The 19,684-nt window shown below is 38.9% G+C and overlaps 1 long non-coding RNA gene across 2 annotated transcripts; it reads left to right on the forward strand.

Moving 5' to 3' along the window:
* The first annotated feature begins 135 nt into the window (after positions 1–135).
* Positions 136–18,657, forward strand: LOC135321710 (uncharacterized). Of its 2 annotated transcripts, none has more exons than XR_010381721.1 (3): positions 136–621; positions 9,039–18,052; positions 18,243–18,657. It is a non-coding gene; the product is annotated as an uncharacterized LOC135321710 (long non-coding RNA). The 2 variants fall into 2 exon arrangements; XR_010381722.1 differs by having other exon boundaries at positions 159–621; positions 16,851–18,052.
* Positions 18,658–19,684: the final 1,027 nt, after the last annotated feature.

Here is a 19,684-nt window from a genome sequence, read left to right on the forward strand (position 1 = left end):
TCGCGACGCGGGGCAGGGGCGGGCTCTCCGCTGGGGGCGGGGGAGAGGCAGAACGGCCCGGCCACCGGCCAGGCCCTCCATTGGGCGAGTCACTCTGAGAGATCCCTCTAAGAACCAATCAAAGGTGCGAGTCTCGAGCCGTAGTGGATAGGGAGGCTGGCCTAGCGTGCTAGTTTTGGAGGTCACAGCTGCGCGGGGCGCGGCTAGTGAGCGAGCGAGCTGTGAGAGGGGGGTCTTCCAGTGGTCGCTACCGTGAGCTCTGGTGCGACCCGTGGGTGTCCGAGAAGAATCCCACTCCAGACCCCAAAATCTGCCCCGGCCTAGGTCTGCCTCGATGACTTTGTCTTGCACTTCTTTCTCTTCAGTTTTTCCTGGGGTCCCTTTGGCCCCTCCTCTGCCTCTTCCCGCTGAGAAAAGCCGAATTTCGCAGATTCTCAGCTCTGAGGAGAAAATTTTGCCGGAAATTAAATCCTTCCTTCTGGTAGGCAGTAGGCGATTAATGGGAGTCACTTGGTGTCCTGACAAGATATGTTACTGTTTGCTGAGATCGTCATCTCTGATACTTTGAGGGAGATAACTTCTTGCAAACCTAGAACTTTCAGATTACTACCGAGCTTGAAGGTAAGACTTCCGGAGATTTTTTTTTTTTAACTTTTGTGATTGGACCCTGAAGGATTTTAATTTTATTGTCATTATTATAACTCAGATTCGCTAAGAAAAATCCATTAGCGATATTTATAGATATTTGAAAAGAAAGGATTTTAAGTGTGTGTTTTAGCGTTTAGTTAGTACGCTGAGTGTTAGATGTTTTGTAAGCATGTGCTTTGTTTTCTGGCTTTGAAGATGAGTAATTTGGGGAGATGGGTTACAGTAATTGCAACCAAAATGAAGAGCACAGCTGTAATTTTACTTTCAGGTCTTACATGAGACCAAAAAAGTCAAAATAGGAAAAAATATGGAAAAGTAAAAATAGTCAAATCAGGAGATGACCAGTCACATGATATTTTGTGTCCTAAAAGGAGCCCTAAGTTGCCTGTAACTTTGTGGAAAACAATTAAAAGTAGTTTTCCAGGATTACCAATTTTTGTGACCTCATGAAGTTGGATTTATTTTGTTATCACTTTTGAGGAGTGAGGGGGGTTGGTTTTTTAGAATATTTTGGAGTCAAAGTTAATATTGGTTTATAGACTTTTTTTAGGTGCCTCATTTTTAAAGTAATGAAAAGTATTTACTATACTTCCTTTAATTCATAACAATGAAAGCAAGTGTAAACTTTGTAGTTAGAATTAACTGGCAGTAGATGTCTTCCTGAAAAGTAGCATTGGTGGAAGTGTGGACAGAGTATGGGGCTGGAAATATCTGCTACTAACCAGCTTTGTGTGGGTGCTTGTATTTGTCAGAATTTCTGTTTTATTGGTTAAGTGAGTAAATTTGATCACAAAGGTCTCTTTTGGCCTCTAAACTGTCTCTTATGTACATTAATATAGTTCCTGAAAAGTTGCACCATTTATTTCCTCATTTCCCACACAGAAGTCTGGAAAATCTGACTTCATAAAGACCCAGTTAAAGTGTACTCTCACCTGAATTTATTACTACTTGCACTGTACTCTTTTATACTATTATACACACTTATCAAGTCTGACCCTAAATTTGTAGAGCCTGAGCATGAGTGTGGTTATGGAGGCTTACAGACCATATGTCTAAATATTTAAGTTATAAATCAAGATAACAAACTATTATTAAAAATATGTTCTACTCTGCTACCGTGGCAAATCTTCTTAAATAATGATCTGGAAGGCCAGATTTAAATTTAGAACTCTCAGACTTCTAAAGCCCTCAGACTGACCCTGTTCTCTTCCCATTCCCAGCTTGGCTTCACTCACCTCACCCAACATGTCCAAGCATTTGTCCACACTCCTGAACCTCATGCAGAGGGTGGTGTGTCATCAGCTGCTCCATCTGCCCTCAGATCTAGCCAGTCTGAAAGAGGAGTGCAGGCTCCTGGCAGACATGGCCCCTTGACTCACAGACTCCTTGCCCTTTGCAGCAGCAGGAGGGTCCTCACCCAGATCTAAGGGCAGTGCTGTTATAAAACATGCTCAGTTATCTATCTTCTCACCTGTATAATCAGCCATTCCTTTTCAACTAGATCATTCCTAAACATAATGACCTAGGAGAGAAATCCTACCACTATCACCAGTTCCTACTGGCTTAATCTCTACTAGCACTAAAACCATCCACTTCTCTCCATGTCTACCATTGGCACCCTTTTCCAAAGCCACCCTTCTCACCTGGATGACTGCACTAGCCTTTTTTTTTTTTTTTTTTTTGGTCTTCTTATATTCCAGTTTTCTCAGATCTGTTTTCCATTCTACTGAGAATGCTCTTTTCAAACCTAAATCTGATCATGTCACTTTCCTTGCTTCAGATCTGTCAATGGCTTCCATTGCTTTTAGGATAAAGAACAAAATCTTTAATTGACCTACAAAACCCATCATGATCTAGCCCCTTCCTCTTCTATTTCAGAGTAAACGGTCCTTGATTTCCAGAATGCAGTGTTCTATCTTTCACTTTAGGAATATTGCATTTGTTGTTTCCTCTACCTGATACTTACGTGATGGTTTGGCTAATGGGCTTAATGGAGGTAGATATCATGAATAACTTATGTTTCTAACCTGCATGACTTGATGGGTAGTGGGACCATTCACTGAGCTAGGAAACACAGGAAGAGTGACTAGTTTGGATGCTCTTTGACTTTGCGCCTGATGAACATGAGGTACCTCTGAGATATCACATCCTTTGGATCTCATCTCAAGCTAAGCCTCACTTCCTTGGAGAAGCCTTCTCTTTCTGTCAAGACTAGATTCCTTACTTGTTTGTTCTTCTTTTCAGCTTCATTTCTTTTTACTTGTTGTTGCCTCACTGATAATCTCTCCCACCTTTTTCCATTCCCTCCTCTGTAACAGCAGCTCTGTTGAAAACATACTAGCCTATACCCTGCTTCTCCATCTTCTTGTCTGAAACCTGACTGCCTGCTGAGGACACAGACTATACTTTTCAAGGTTGCCTCCCCAGTTCTGCATCACAGAATTTCAGGTTATTATTACTCTTTCAATATCATGCAAAAAGCCCTTCCTCCTGTGAGATTTTTGTGGTATGGCTGTACCATCCTTCACTGTCTTTGTGGTCATTTTACCACATTTATTGAAGACCTTGATACTTAGCTCATGTTCATCCCTCTACCCTCCAGCCATCATTTTAACTAACTTCAGAATCCATCTTAATGACTCATCCACTATTCTTGCCTCAGTGTTTCTCCTTGGACCTGCATTTCCATTGTTTTAGCCACAAACTCCAGCGGACCCTCCTTGATCCTTTCATCACTCTTCCATCTCTGAAATCCTAAACTATAGTGGTTTAATATTCAGCTTTCTCACTCCTCTACACCATGCCCTTGCCCTATAACCTCAGGAGAACTCTCATCTCTAGATCTTTCTTTTCTCCCTAATTATGATTGCCAAGAAAAGTATAGGCTACTCAGCTAAATTTGAATTTCAGATAAACAATGAATAAATTTTTAGTGTTGGAACCTATTTATACTAAAAAAAAAAGTATTCCTTGTTTACGTGAAATTCAGATTTAACTGCATGTCCCTTGTTTATATTCCCAGTGAATCTGGCAGTCCTACACCAATCCATCCTTTCTATGCTTTCTTCCCTATGCAACCTAGAACCTGTGCTATATGACTTGAACCAAACATTTGCCAGGACCTCAACTCCTCGTAACTCTGATTCTCCATGCTGCTAGCCCCCCACCTCTACCTGCTCTTCTGTATCCCAGCAGCTGAGCGTTGCTCCCTATCTTCCATGTAAATGTTGGGGATTCTTAGGGATATGTCATTGCTCTTTATCTTACTCTGCACAACTCTGTGTAGTATTATGCATTACAGTGTCTTCTGATTTATCATAAATGCTGACAGTTCCTAAGGCTTTCTCTCCTGCCTCTCTTCCTGACTCTAATCCATATGCCAGGTGGATGTCGTGAACTGTGTAGCCACAGATACCTCAGACTTTATTCCATCCATGCCCATTGTCCCCTGGATCATTCTCCTGCATTCCTTATCCACCTTTTCTTTCTTTCTTTTTTTTTTTATAAGCAAGTATTGAGTTCTTTACTTTATTCTTTTTTTTAACATTTTTTATTGATTTATAATCATTTTACAATGTTGTGTCAAATTCCAGTGTAGAGCACAATTTTTCACTTATACATGAACATATATATATTCATTGTCACATTTTTTTCTCTGTGAGCTACCATAAGACCTTGTGTATATTTCCCTGTGCTATACAGTATAATCTTGTTTATCTATTCTACAATTTTGAAATCCCAGTCTGTCCCTTCCCACCCCCCCGCCCCCTTTTATCCACCTTTTCATTCAAGCTACAAGCCTGCAAATCTTTGACTTCCTTTTTTCCTTCACCCCCCACATTCAAGGAGTCACTATCTATCTCCAGCCAGTTTCTTTTCTCCATTCTGCTGCTTGTTGCCATCAGGCCTCAAGGCAGCTTGGATTTTGCCAATGATTTCCTTTCTAACTGGTCTCTGCCTCCAGTCTTCCATCTTCTAAGCTATCCTTCATACTGCTTCCAAAATTACATTTCTAAAATATAAACCTGATCATGCCTCAGTCTCTTGACTAGTTCCCTTTTGCATGTGAGGTAAAAATCACACTTTTTATTATAAATACAAGCCATTCTTGATAAAACCCCAGCACTTCTATCTCTCTCACTCTCCTGCAGCTCTCCTCTGTTTCATCTATTCTGAACTATGTAATTGGCAAAAGAAAGGCACTCCCTGTCCCTCTGTGCATTCTGTTTACTCTGCCTGGAGTACCCTAGCAAAGTTCTGCCTATCCTCTAAGATTGGGTTCAAGCAGCTCCTTAGTACTGTGCTTCCTGACCTGCCACAGCAGAGTTGAATCTGTGCCATCATCATTCTGCCTAGGATCATTTGACACACTAGTCTCTGCTTCTAACCTTCCTGCTCCTCAAGGGCAGAGATAATGCGTTATTTATATTTGTATGTATCTCTTCTACCCTTCTAGCATGGATATCTCAAGTCCTACCTCTACCACATTGACCTGCTCATCCATAGGTGTCTTTCTTATGTGAATCATCACTAGCCAGTTGTAAAAGGTGGTTCTGTGCATTAGGACAGCCTGATCGTTTCAACTTTCTTACGGTCAGTTCTAATTTAGTTCACATCTAGGACAGGAACCAGTAAACTTGTCCTGTAAGACCAAATAGTAAATATTTTAGGTTTTGCAGACCACATGTCTCTGTAGCAACTACTGCTTATATCACAAAAGCAGCCACAGACAATAATGTAAATGAATGGGCATGGCTGGTTCCAATAAAACTAGAAAAATAGGCGGGATAGATTTAGCCTGCAAGATACAGTTTGCTGAGTTTTGCTCTAGGATTTTGACTTCTACCATTATACCACGTGAAAATATAGTTGAGTATCTCTTCCACACTCCCCCTTTCTCCTGCTGCGTCAGTCACATGGCTTTCTCCCTGTTCCTTCATCATGCCCAGTCCTGCCTCACCCCCCCCCCCAGGCTGTTTCCCTGCCTGAAATGCTTCCTCCCTCTCACCCCCGACTCTCTTCTTGCAGACAGATACCATTACAGGCCTTCCTTCACCATTCAATTTAAGGTGGCTCTTTTCATTATTCTCTGTCACAGCATTCTCTCTCTTTCAGAGCACCTATCACAGTTTGTAATTATTTTACAGTTATTTCTTTACTCTTTATCGTTTCTCTCCCTCAGTAAACAGTAACCTCCAAGGGACCAGGAGCCATATCTTTCTTACTCACTCTTATTCACCAGTGTATCTCTGGAACTTAACAAAATGCCTTGTATACATTAAACACTCACCAAGTATTTATTAAATGGATAAATCTGTTAATGACTCAGGCCAAATTCTGATTCGCCAATTTAGTTGCTTTTGCCAGAAACTGATAGGATACTTCTATAGTAGTTGAAAGTTTTATCCACAAAAAAGTCAAAATTTTAGCTTTCCGATGAATCGTCTTATACTTACATGTGCATTTCAGTCATAGTGACTTGTTAATACATTAGTTTTACCGTTTCTTAATGTGTTAGTACACTGATGCATTGAAAGTTCATATGACTCAGAATGCTTTTCTGTAACTCTTCCAAAGGTATAGAATAGTAGCTGTAAGCTGCAGATCTGAATAGGTGAAGCAACGTCAAGTTTGTAGCATGAAATTTTATGGGTGTTATACCTCATGTAGGGATGGTGAGGGCTATAAGAAAAACACTAACATAATCTTGTCCTTTAGCAAAAAAAAAAATCTATTTGGATGATAGAGTAGTGACAAGAGTAAGAAGGTCAGTTTTGATTCTTTGATAGCTTTCTTCAGAACCTTGGAGTTAAGCATCTCTGAATAAACTTCAGAAAGGACTCTATTAAACTAGAACAAAACATATCTAAGGCCAGTCTCTTTGTATTCATCTGAAAACCTTCTTTTATATTACTGAGATAAAAAACTTATGGACCAGCATTGCATCCATCCACACCTAACCTGTTAAAAGAACTGTTGGAATTAACTATAGGAAAGGAAACTTATTAAGCTGCATAACATTATATTGTTGTCCTTTCTATTGACAGATAAGATTCCTATCAAGTTTGAACTCATGTATACAAATGTGACAAGAGAACCCACTGAACCATAGATTCATCATTAAGTTATTTGGCATCCACCAACACTGGGCTCTGTAATGATTATGTAAATCTTTTCCCTCATCCTGATTATAATCATTATTAAATTTAGAAAGTAGAAAAGAACCATTTGAGGTTCCAGGTTTGAGACATACTGTGTGCTATAAGTGGAAGTGTTGCATGCAGAAATAAAGTAACTCTGGTTAAAAAAATAAAAGGCAATTAATTATTATGCAAGATGGTTACAAGAAAAATTACCCAAATAACATTTGTTTAGCTGTTTAGTATGTAATATTAAATGTTTTTTTTAAATAAATAAAGGATGAATGTGGGGACACTGAGAGAGAATTATCTGTGAAATTCAGCTGCCACTATCAGTTCACTTGGATATTGCAAAAACATTTTAGACTCATCACATCAGCTCTGTCCTCTTCTCAGACATTATTAAACGATAGAGGTTCTCAAGTTTCAATTCAAGGGCCTTTTTTTCCTTCAGATTATTCTTTTTCCTGGCCAATCTATAAAATGCCCATAACTTCAATAAGTTGCTTTTATAGTAATGGCTCCACACCATACATCTCTAAACCTGACTGCTCCTCTGTGTTTGTGACCTAAGCACTCAGCATCTTCCACAGATAGGTCAAAAGCACCTCAAACTCAACATGTCTGTGGCAGAGATGGCTAGTCTCTGTTTTCCCCTTTCTTCCTTACTACCCAAACCTTTATTTCATCCAGGTTGCAATGTGCCTAGCTAAAAAAACAAAGAAACGTAGACTGCCCAACCTCCCTTACTCCTAGAGATGGCAGTGATGCCTTGCAAGTCTCTAGGTGAGGCTTTCCTGACAGCTCCTTTAAGAGTGGAAGGGGGCACTTAGCCTGCTTGCCCTTCCCCCTTTCTCTCCTGCCTGGAACTTGGATAAGGGGAGAAAAGGAAGGGCCGCAACTGTCAGTATTGAAAAGCCTTCAGCCCGTATTTTTCTTATTCAACATTTCAGGTGAGTTGACTTCTCACCTCTTAATCACTAATATCATTTTACAACAAATACTGCCTAACCGCTTGCTCAGCCACAATCTTCTTTCCAGTGTGAGTATGTACTCAGGTTTGGGGGAAGTTGAAAATTGTAGGTGAGGGAGTGGCTGCTGTTGAAAGGCTTTATTGGAGAACCAGCAGCAACCAGGAAGCAGGAAGAAGGTAGAAAGTGAAAGGGGCCAAACAGAGTAAATGGAAACCATCCATAATGTCTCTTGGAAGATTAATTTTGCTGCCAAAGTTTTTGTGTGGAAGGACATGAGATCATTTGATATTTATTTTAAAAAATGAAGGTGAAGCCTATAAAATGTATAACAAGAGCCTTACTCAGTGTTGTAAACTCTGAAAGGAAAAGCATAACTTTTGTAGTCTAGTCAATCCTCTGGGAAGAGGGAACTATTTTAGCTAAGAATTGGTAGGTAGAGGGTAAAGTATATATTATAACCTCAAAACACAAGTTTGGCAAAGAAGTGTAAAGAAAAATGATAAACTCACAGGATTTCTGGATTGAAAACACAACCCTGCACCCAATTTGTGAATTTCCTTTTATTTTGTTCTTGAACAGGAAAATTTCACCTCCAGAATAACTGTTCTCTGCTTCATAGTTTTAGCCACACTATCAGACCATCACCATGGGTAGGAGAATAACATTTACTGAGCACCTTGTGTAAGCCTCAAGTTTGTGGGCATTTCACTTCAAAGCATACTTTGAGAAGTCTTCCAACATGTTTTTCAAAACTGAACTGTAATTCCATGTTCATTCTGACTCTAAACCAGTTTTCTTTCTAATACATCCAACCTTGCAAGAGGAAGCAGAAGTCTAAAGTGTCAAAATTTTAAATCTAAACATTGATCAGGCCTTTTTAGGAATGTCAGTCACTTAAACTATGTTCAGAAAATACACATTCAGAATAGATGTAGTGTTTCTTAGGGCTCTTCTAGGCACAAGTGCTTTTATCTCATAGAAAAGACTAGTCCAGGAGTGTTTCTAGGTTAAAGAATAAGAGTGGGAGAGGGTAGGGACAGACAGACCTGTATAAACAGTGACTTGAACTTCCAGAGACACTTTATAATTCAGTTGCCCAGAGAAAAGCTGTATGACCTGAACATCCCAGAGCTGGTCTAACAGATTCTGGGAGGAGATGACCCACAGAAGAGTAATTTTGTGGAAATACTGCACATGTCAGTAGAGCCAGGAAATTACAAAATTATGACTGTCACAAAGTTACCATTTCTTTCTTCCTTTTTTTTTTTTTTTTCAGTTTCACAGATTCTACTTTGAAAAGCTTGTCTGAATAATTTATGAACAGTGCTACGAAGTAACATGCATCTTGCCCCAGATCCAAGTGTTGGCTTTTCTTAATTCCCTTCAGCTGAATAACTACATCTGCGTACCACTAGGTTGTAAAATAGATGTATAACTAAAAGAGCTAAACTGAAGAAAAAAAAAATCAAGCAAATACCCTCTTTTAGTTAACTTTTAAATCTAACTCAAGCTCTGATTAAATCTATTTACATTATAATTTCTATTTTTAGGATTTTAATCCTAGTCTTTTCCCTGTTTAATCCCTATTTTGATTTCAATGAGTAGAAAATTCTAAGTCCTAGAATAATGTCACTGGGAGTTTTACATCTGTTAGTGAAAGAAGACAGATAAAGGAGGTCCAAATCAGGTACCTGGAAACCTTGACTACCAAGGCATGAAACCTGGGGTCAAGGTTTACCACATCTAAGCTTGCCAGCGCAGATGGACAAGTCCAAGTGCCAAGCAAAGAGGATAAGCTTTCCATGTGTAAAGTTGTTGTAACTTTGGGTGGAGTTTGCCTTGAAGTCTTAATCTTGCTGTCTGAGTTAACAAATACTACCAGAGCGCCTTGCCCATCACCTTGATCTAGGTCAAAAGTGTGGGTGGTATGGATGGTCAGTATCGTCAGCTTCTTCACAGTGAACTGTCAATACATGAGCATACGTATTAGAGGCAGAGAGGTCCTCTTAAATATTGTTTGATGATGATGCCAAGTGAAGTGCTTCAATGATTATCATAGGGAAACAAGCCTAAAATAATGCAGCACTGATATGAATTACAGGTAGTCAGTCATAATGTGGTGCACTTAATAACTAACTCAGTTTAGGGATTAAATACCACTTCTGATGCCCCAAGTAGAGGCATTAAACAGAAAAACACAGAATAGTGGCAAACGATACGGATTTTTTTTTTTTTTTTTGCAGATGTTCGGACCATTGTTAATTTATTTCTATTGGTAGGCTAATGTCTTTGACTACTCTATGACTAATTGAAAACATAAATCATATTTACTTCAATTTATATTGCCTCTCCCCCCAGTATTCTTTCATGTTTATAATAAGATGTTTAGTAATTTAAAATCATTTTTTGCTAATCAATGCTGTTATTATTTTCTAGTTTCTTTTTTCCCTGGTATACTATCTCTTATGCTAGAGGTGTTTCTCTTACTACCTAGTCAGTTTATCTTCAAGTAATTATTAGATATTCTGCTTTTTCTTATTTTCCATATACATTAAGTATTTAGTTAGTAAATATTTGTAAAGTACCCACATGGTGCCAGGCAATAGGCCAAGTGCTAGGAATATAGTAACAGATAAGGCATACATGGTCCCTGTTCTCATGGAGCAGCTCAGATGTTACAATTTCTATTTTTAAATAAGCTTTTCATTGGTGCTTTGTTAATCAAGACTGTCATTTCATTTCTTATTTATTTATACAAAAATGATACTGAATATCTGTAGTTTACCCAGCACTCTGTGATAATTGAGAACATAGGTGTCAACAGTTAAATTATAGCACTGTGGTTAAAATAATGCAATGGTGGCATGAACTACGTGCACTGAAAATAGAAAAGGCAAATCAACAACTCGAGCTAGAGAAATGAGGTAGAGCATCCCAGAGATGATATTCAAGCTGAATTTTTAAAGATTTAGTAGAAAGAGAAGATGGAAGAAGACTTTTGAGGCTGAGGAAAGAGCATTTGGAAAAAGATGTGGAATAATGACATGTTTAATGTGGTATTCTCTGTGAGAAGTTCACTGTAGTTCATGTATAAGGAATATAAAGTTCCATAAAAGGAGTCTTTAAGTGGACTAGAGCCAGTCTGGGAAAGGTGTTGCTCGTGACTGCCTTGGCACGCTGAAGACTCAGTGCACGCATTCTGTTAACTTAAGGGATTAATGAGGAAGGGTGGAAAATGTTCACATAACTGTGTTTCACTTCCTGCTAATTGCTCGCAGACTTCACCGGGTATTGCTTTCTGAGTAGCTGAATATTTCTACAGCCCATGGCTTTTACCTCTCCGTACAATATTTAAATACTGTTTCAGTTAAAAAGCTTTTCTACAAACTGAATAAAATTCGGAAAAACTTGACATTCTGAAATTAGATTTACCTCACTAAAATATTGTTGGAATTTAAAAGGTCATATTCATTTTATACAACTAATCCTTTATTTAGTTCTCCTGTTATATTCCTATTTATGATTACTTATGTTTTTTATTGGAAAGCATAAAAATATTTTGAAAGTAAAATGGTAAAATTATGAAATATTTTTATCTTAATTACAAAACAATACTTAGTTTCTTCAAGCTTTTTCTCTGTTTTTAAAAATCAACTGTCTCTTTTGAAGAGATTTTACCACACACATAGATTCAAAAGCAAGGGAAAATAGTTTAAAATACTGTTGAACTAAATAAAGCCAAGGAATCTTAAACCAATGGTTTATTTGTATAGGAGGGATCGAGTCAATACTTACCCATTCTTGAAAAGGAAAATCTGAAAGTGGAAGATTTGTATAAGCCTTTCCTTAATTTCAAGAAGCATGTATTTAGGATTTACTTTATGTCAGACTACATTTTAGTCACTGGAAATATAAAAATGAATAGTACAGTCCTTTCTCTCAATGGAATTGTGATCCAATGAAATGTTAAGTTCAACCCCCTAAAGTTGCATCAATTTTTCAGGTCAAAAATGGTCAAATATCAGTTCTGCCTAAATATATATGTAAAGAGAAATTTGCAATAATAGAGATATGAAGAAGGTGCTACGTGCCCTGAAAAAGTGCTTTGTGCTGCCTAGAGGAGTCTGTGTAGATTTTCCAGAGGAGATGACATTTGAGCTGAGTTTCAGAAAATGACTGGGTGTTCACCATGTGTTCATGGGAAGCAAAGAGAGTGAGCACATTCCAGCAATAGGAAACAGGATGTGCAGAGTTTTTGAACCAAGAAAGAGCCTAGCATATGTGGGAAACTGCAAGTATTTCATATTGGTTGGAATGCTGGGTATGCTGTGGGTGACAGGAGAAGAGGCAGGCAAAGTAAGCAGAGGACAGATCGTGTGAGGTGGGATATATCAAGCCAAAGAGTTTGATTTTATCCTTTGTGATGAGATGGGTATAATCCACAGTATGCAAGGCAATCTGTTAGGGTTCAGAAAGAAAATATTACTACTCCTCTGTATATTTACCTTTGTCTTGTCTTTTTAAATTTTCTAATTGTGTAAGGATTACAGTGTATATAATTCTTAACTGCAGTAGTGGGTATAAGTAATTTATAAATAAATAAATATATGTGTATTATGGTGCCGTATGGGTTGAATTGCATCCCTCCACAGAATTTATGTTGAAATGTTAACCTCAGGTGTTTCAGAATGTGACCCTAACTGAAAACAGAGTCATTGCAGATGTAGTTAGTTAACATGAGGTTGTACTGGAGTAGAGTTGGACCCTAATCCAGTATGACAGGTGTCCTTATAAAAAGGCAAACATGACATCAAGATGAAGGTAGACATTGAGGTAATGCTCCTCTAAGCCAGGGAACTCCAAGATTGCCAGTCTTCTGTTAGGAGCTAGAGGAGAAGCATGGGACAGATCCCTCTCTTACAGCCCTCAGAGGGAACTATCCATGCTGACACCTTGATCTTGGACTCCCAGTCTCCCAAACTGTGAGACATAATACTCTGTTGTTTAAGCCACCTAGTTTGTGGTACTTTGTCACAACAGTCCTAGAGAACGAATGCATGGTACATGATCAGAAAGTTTGGAAACCCTGATCAGATGATAAGGAACAAAGGAAGAGTTGGTTTGTGTTTTAGTCAAAACTATTTATCTCCTGTCATTATTGAGTCTCAATATTCAGTGATTTACTTTAGCTTAATTTCTTGCCTTTACAGTACTTTACTTCTTAAAAACATAGTTTGAAAACAAATTGTTCACATTTGTGTATAGTATAGTTTGTGTTAAAGGAAGGAGAAATTAGAAAATATTTACCTTTAGCTTAAAACAGACAGGGTGATAATATGTAACACTTTGGGGGGAAAATTACATTTAAGAAAGAGTATTTTTTCTGGGTTTTTTTTTTTTTTTCCTTTTCTTTTTGAAAAAAGAGTATCACTTAACCCCATTAGGCAGAAGTGGAACTAAAATCAGAAACAGAGTCCTATCAACAGAAGTCATAGCTGTGAAGAATTTAATAGTATATCATCAGTGTAGGGAGGACTGTAGGCAAAATATGTATTATTCTAGCTACATAGTTTTCAAGTATTAAGGGCAACCAGTCCTTTTTATAGAAGTTATATGTTAGTCATTTGTCTGAGGTTCCAAAACAAAATGATCGAGAGAGTTTTCAACGCCAGCAATGATATCCTACCTCAGATGTATATATTTGAAGCGTATTTTTAAGTCTGCAAAATCTACAAGTCAGTAATACATTATTTAATTAATAATATTAATATAAAGTATATTTTATGTATTATATTTGGGGCATTTTAGATCTTTGTGGGCCATGGAATAGTTGATAATTTTTGGCCTTATTTATGCAAATCAAAAGAAGCATTTTGAAATATCACCACTTTAAAAAAAAAAATCCATGTGTATTTGTAATAGTTCTGCCATCAACTAGACAAGTAGTTTTCAGACTTTTTAAAGTAAGAGAATCCTTTCTTCAAATGAATTCTTACGTGGAAGCCAAGTATGTAATAACTACATTAGGCAGCTTACTCCATCATAGAGGACTATATACCCTTGATGTTTTAAATCTTTGTTTCTTATATCTAGTCTGGAAGTTCTATATTTTGTGGATGTATATTCTGTCTTCACTGTGTAATATGTTAGCAGAATGAACAGGAATTTACACGATATGGGAATAATAAATATCCCACTGACCTGTGATACTAGGGCCTATACTTGGAGTTGCTTTCCCACAGTGGAATTGGATTTATAAGAATCCATCCATCATCTTTAATGTGGTCCCCTTTGTGACCGACACAGCAGTCTGTGACCTAGAGCTAGCTACTTGGCCAAGAATGTAATATCTACTATTCTCATGACTTCTTCCCTTTTTCTGCCCTTACCTCTGTTCTTTTAGCAGTTTCTATTTTTGCTCTGTTCACTTAACTACACCTTTGCTACCTTTGGACTCTAATAAACTCAAAAACCGGTTTGTCCAGTTTCATACGTGGTTATTTTTTTCCCTCACCTATGACTTACAGTCATATTGCTGTAAAGCTGATAAATATTTGGAACTATATATACTTTTTATATGCTTAGATTATTATTAAAAAAATAGCACTACATGGGGAGGGGATAGCAGTGGACTCAGAATTAAGAGTTTTTGCATTCATGGCATTTATTAGATGGCTTGTATTTCTAAGATCAAGATATGTCAGGTGCCAATCTGACAGCCCATACATCACAATTTAGAGACTTCTACCTTCCTGAAATATACATTTAAAAGAATGTAAATAACAGACTATTCAGATAATTGATTGTCAGTGAATCTTTTCAATAAAAATATAATCAGAGTCTTTATTCTTTTAGCAAATATTTATTGAGCCCCTACCATGTGCTAACAGTCATTATGGTAAGTTTTAGGTATACAGTGGCAAACTAAGTGAATATGACCCCAGCCTTACAGAATAGATGTATTACACCAAAAAAATCTGTGTGTGTGTGTGTGTATATATCTATATATATATGCTGGTATGAGTTATGAAGCAAATAAACAGTTCTGCAGCAGGAGTAGAAGAAACTTTTAAATAGAACAGTCAGAAAAGGAATAGAAAGTGAAAAGAAAAGCATTCTAGTCAGAGAATAGCTTGTGCAGAGGCCCTGAGACAGAACAAGGTAGCTGGGCTTATTCAAGGAACAAATAGAATATTGAGTTTCTTGAGGAAAAGATTATTCTTTTTTGTCTAGAACAATGTACTTTAAATAATAAGCACTATAGAAATATTTGTGTATAACTGAATGACTATCTGTATACCTAGGATGTAGTGAGTACAAGCTGAGGTTGCAAGGACTAGACTATGCCAAGCCCTATTAAAAAAAACCTCTGGGATGTAATTTACTTTTTATAAAGCTCACTCACAATTATGTGAGGAATTGTTTGATGGAGATCAAAAATGGAAGAAGGGAAACCCAGGTTCATGGTACCGTAGAGGTTGAGATCAAGAAATCACTAAATGACTGTTAGAGCCAGGGTCAGTGGGTTTAACGTCCTGCCCATTTCACCTCTTGAACAGCTTAGTGAAGTGAATGTATCTGATTTATATTTGCACCCCCTAGGACAACCACAGCCCCTCGACCCCCAGACCAAGCCTAGAAAGAAATTAACCTTTGGCTAAGAATTCAATCAAACCCTTTGAAAGTAATTTCACAGTTTCTCCTGGGTCTTTGTATTATTGAGGGAGTGACCGTGTTAAATGAAGTAACAGGGAATATCAAGAATGTGGATTATTCTACAAGATAACTGATGACTTGGTCTTGTTAAAAAAAAAAAGTCCATGCCATGGGGGAGAAAAAGGAAAAGAAACATTCTGGTTATCTGCTGCAGTTATGCCCACTGAGTGTCTCTTCTGAAGAGGTTTTACCACACATACAAAAGCAAAAGCAAGGGAAAATCTTTTTTTAAAATATGGTTATGCTCAGTAAAGCATGAAACTTACACTAGTGGTTATTCTTTAGAAGGCTTGCCCCTCTCACACCTCCTTTGGCACTGTTTGTGAGGGAATAAGCTTCTTTTGTGGAGCTTCTAACCATAGTTCTAGGCAGAGACCAGCAGAATTGTACCTAGAGATTGGCAGAGAAGTGTCTGGGAAGCTACAGAGTGATCACTTGGTGGATAATTCAGAGGAACATTCAGACGAAACCCCTTTTCACAGCATATACTAAAAATAACCTTGAGTGCAGCTGCAAGGCTGACGGTTGTTTTACAGCATTGATGAGCACGTAGGTTCTCAGTGAATGGGGATTTGCTACCTCACAGAATAGCCTTTTCTACTTGAATTGCCCTAGTTGATAGAAACTTTTTTTTCACTGAGCTAAACAGTCTCGCTCTTATTCCTACCCATTGTATGTAGTTTTACTCTCAAGAACCTTAAGGCTAATCCACTTTGTTGGAATTTTAAGATTTAATGTATTTTGGAATGGCTGCCTGCAATGCTTTTAATCTTTTAATCTGTTGCAAGAGAACATGGGACAGTGGCAAGAGTTAAATTTATTAGATGGAGTATACAAAGTGCCCCATGTGAAGGCAAGTTTTGTCTTGATGTGCCAGTCACTACAGCCTTTTTAACGAGACAGCTCAGTCTGCACCTGCACAACTGCCCGATTTATTCTCCTGGATCTTAAAGAAACCCCAGCTCCAGGTGGGCAGGCCTCTGCTGGAGTAAATACAATAATAACCAAAAATAATTAAAAGCCAGACACTGCCCTCCCCCATTCGTAAGCCATCTACATAACTGGTAGAATAGGATCAAGATACTCCTTTTGAGTTCTAGGATACTCATTCTTTCACTACCTTGCTCTTGATGACCTGATGCTTCCCATTCCTGAGGTAATGCCAGGTTCTGCAGAAAGGAATGGCTGTCCCCTCGGCCACGCTCTCCTCTCCGCATATTCGGTACCGCACTGTCCTGTGCCCTCTTTCTTCAGTAACTCTTCCTCTACTAGTTTTCCTCTTTCCAGAAATGTAATCTCTTCGCCAGGGGTGGCCTCCCTGTCATTCTCTTCAGGTTGTGGTTCTATAAATGTTTTGTTATTGTTGTTTCAGGGCCTCTTGGGGGAGAAGAGAGAAATACGCACTGTCGGTCAGCCAACTTGAACCAGAATAGTAGTTAAAATCATTTTGTAATATAACTAAATCATACCAATGTTTTTTTTTAACAATTCAGTTATTTTTTGTATATTCACAAAGTTGTGCAACCATCACCACAATCTAATTGCAGAACATTTTCATCACGCCAGAGAAGACACATACCATTAGCAGTCACCCTCTATTTCCTCTACTCTCCTGCCAGCCCTAGTCAATCATTAATCTGCTTTGTCTCTATAGATTTTTCATTACTGCCACTTGTTGAGGGGACAGGTGCAGATAGGGAGAAAGGTGATTTCTGATCTGGAGGTGAGCCTCTGCTTTTGATCTCTGCTTGAACCATCCAGAATTTGAAGTTAAAGCTCCTTGCTTCTTTGAAGAAGATTAATTTTCTTCAACCATCTTTGCTCCAAAAATATTCACAGACAATATCTATAAACATATACGCACACCCCTCCCTAAATTTAATCTTTTTTCCATAACTTTAATCTTATTTCTTGGGAATGACTAACCCTAGTATACACACACGTGCACACACCCACTTTGCCCCGATTTATATTTTACATGCTTCTTGTCTAATCTGACAATGAACGACACCATGCCTCAAACACTTTCCCCTAATTCCCGAATTCCTAGGTTTTTCCGAGCAGGCTGCCATACCTGTATCTTGCTGATTTTACATAAGGTATCCAAAATACTAAGTGACAGTGAAAGGTGGGAGACAGTAGAATAAACCATGGGGAATGATGTGGAAGAAATACCCACTTTGCCATGTGTACAGCAGGAAGTGAACTTAGGAGACTACGAGGGGTGGCAGGTCAGTGTGGGAAGGCTCTTCAGTGAGTACTTTTTCCAACCAGGGCATCTGGGCCTCCCCAGCAACCCCACCCCTCAGGAGTGGTCTTTTGTGATGTGTAAGCCCCCCACAGCCACCATTGGTTGTAGGGAGTGCCCTGCTGACCAAACAAAGCAAAATGGGCGTGACTCCTCACTGTCCTGGGGAGAGGTATATATACCGAAGGCGGGCCTGGCAGACAGGTAGACAACTGAGAGGCTTCAACATGGCAAAAGTGACCGAGAAATCATGGGAGCCACAAACCACAAGCACCAAGCGTTGGAAGAAGAGGAAGTCCACCTCTCAGCCTGGATCAAGAGGCAAGGTCAGATAGTCCTGCCCAAGCTCCTCCTCTCCTTTCCCATTTGTATCCTCTTCCCCTGCCAACACACCCTGTCCCCAGTAATCCTGCCCTTGCCTGGCACAAACCTCCTCCTTAGCTCCTCGCTTTTCCAACCAGCCCCCTTCTCTTCTCGCAGCCAATGACCTCTGGGCTCACTTTATCGCCTTAACAGGTGCTGAAGATATATAAGAAGGTAAAAAGACCACTCCATGTGAGTTCAAGAAAAAAATACTCTACTAAAGTTATAACTACTTCAAGAAAGCAGAAGAGAGCGAGAAGGGGCAAGTTTCAGCCAATCCTGTAGACTGAGCCAGAAGCAGCCAGGCCAGGTCCAGCGGTCTCTGTAGAACTATACACCACTTTGAGATAAGACTCAAGCAAAGAGCACCTGCAGAGCAAGCTTCACAGACTTCAGACAATCTGCCGTATCTAAAATCCTGGCTGCGGAGAGATGGCCAACTGCATAGAGACTGGCTCAGACACTGATGTCGAACATGGAACACAAATGGTGGTTATTTAAAAACAAAAACAAGGTGTAAGAAGCCCCTTGAAAAAAATGAAATAAAATTAGGCACTCTGCACAGAAATGAATTTTGTCGCCATGGTGTTTTTTGATTGTTTCTCAGAATAGGAAATGACAGAGACCACCTCAGGAGAAAATACGTGCAGCTCAGCAAGGGTGGAAAATACCCTTTCCATCAGGTTCCCCAGGTATTTTATCATTTCTGTACTTGGCAGTCAACACTTATTTTAAGTGGGAGTGAAGTCAGCAGAACACAGCAGTGCCATGTACACTAAGAGGTTAAAGGCCAGTGGGAAGGGAGAGGGTGAGAGAAAACAGAGAAAGCACTGACTTTCTCAGTCATAAGGCAGAACTGAGTGCTCTGGTCACTTGGGATAATTAACTTGTGAACTGAAGGCCCCTGAGCTTCACTGGCCCCTCATCCTTTGCTGACTGGGTGGTGAGTTTTGTAACAAAGGACAGAGCAGCACCACGCCCAGCCACTGGGAGAGGATAATCATGCGGCCACACGGAGCAGAGACCTCACCAGATACTCATCTCTGGTCTGATTCTGCCCAGCTTCTCCAGTCTCACCCTGTCAATGCATCATTCCTCCTCAAAGCCCAGAATGAAGCACTTACTCAGAGACTCAGAGGCGGAAATGGTTGGGAGTCCGATATTTATAGGCTAGAACGGTGATCCTCAAAAAATTTATTTTGCATCTCTCCAAGAGAATTTGAAAATCTGTGCATTTCCTTATACAATTTTAAGTTGACATCCAAAATTTTTTAGTTTATTTACTAAGGATATAATTTCTAATGTATTATAAATATTGTTATTTAAAATAAAACTGTTACTTCAGGTTTTTTTTTCTTTGAGTTTACAAGCTGATGTACATTTTTGTCCAAATATATTTCACCCCAGTTTGCTATGAAATTAGACTCAAGAAGTGCCACCAGGCAGCGTTATTATTTGGCGTGTGTTTTTCTCCCAAATCTTTGAATCTGTTCCAGTAAGTGAACAAGCACATGGTTGAGACTCAATTCTTTGCCATGCCGTATGAATGAGATGATTCTTTTGTACATTTTTAGACTGCTATTCTTTGATGTTGG

The sequence above is a fragment of the Camelus dromedarius genome, chromosome 7, assembly GCF_036321535.1.
Source record: "Camelus dromedarius isolate mCamDro1 chromosome 7, mCamDro1.pat, whole genome shotgun sequence".
Taxonomy (NCBI): Eukaryota; Metazoa; Chordata; class Mammalia; order Artiodactyla; family Camelidae; genus Camelus; species Camelus dromedarius.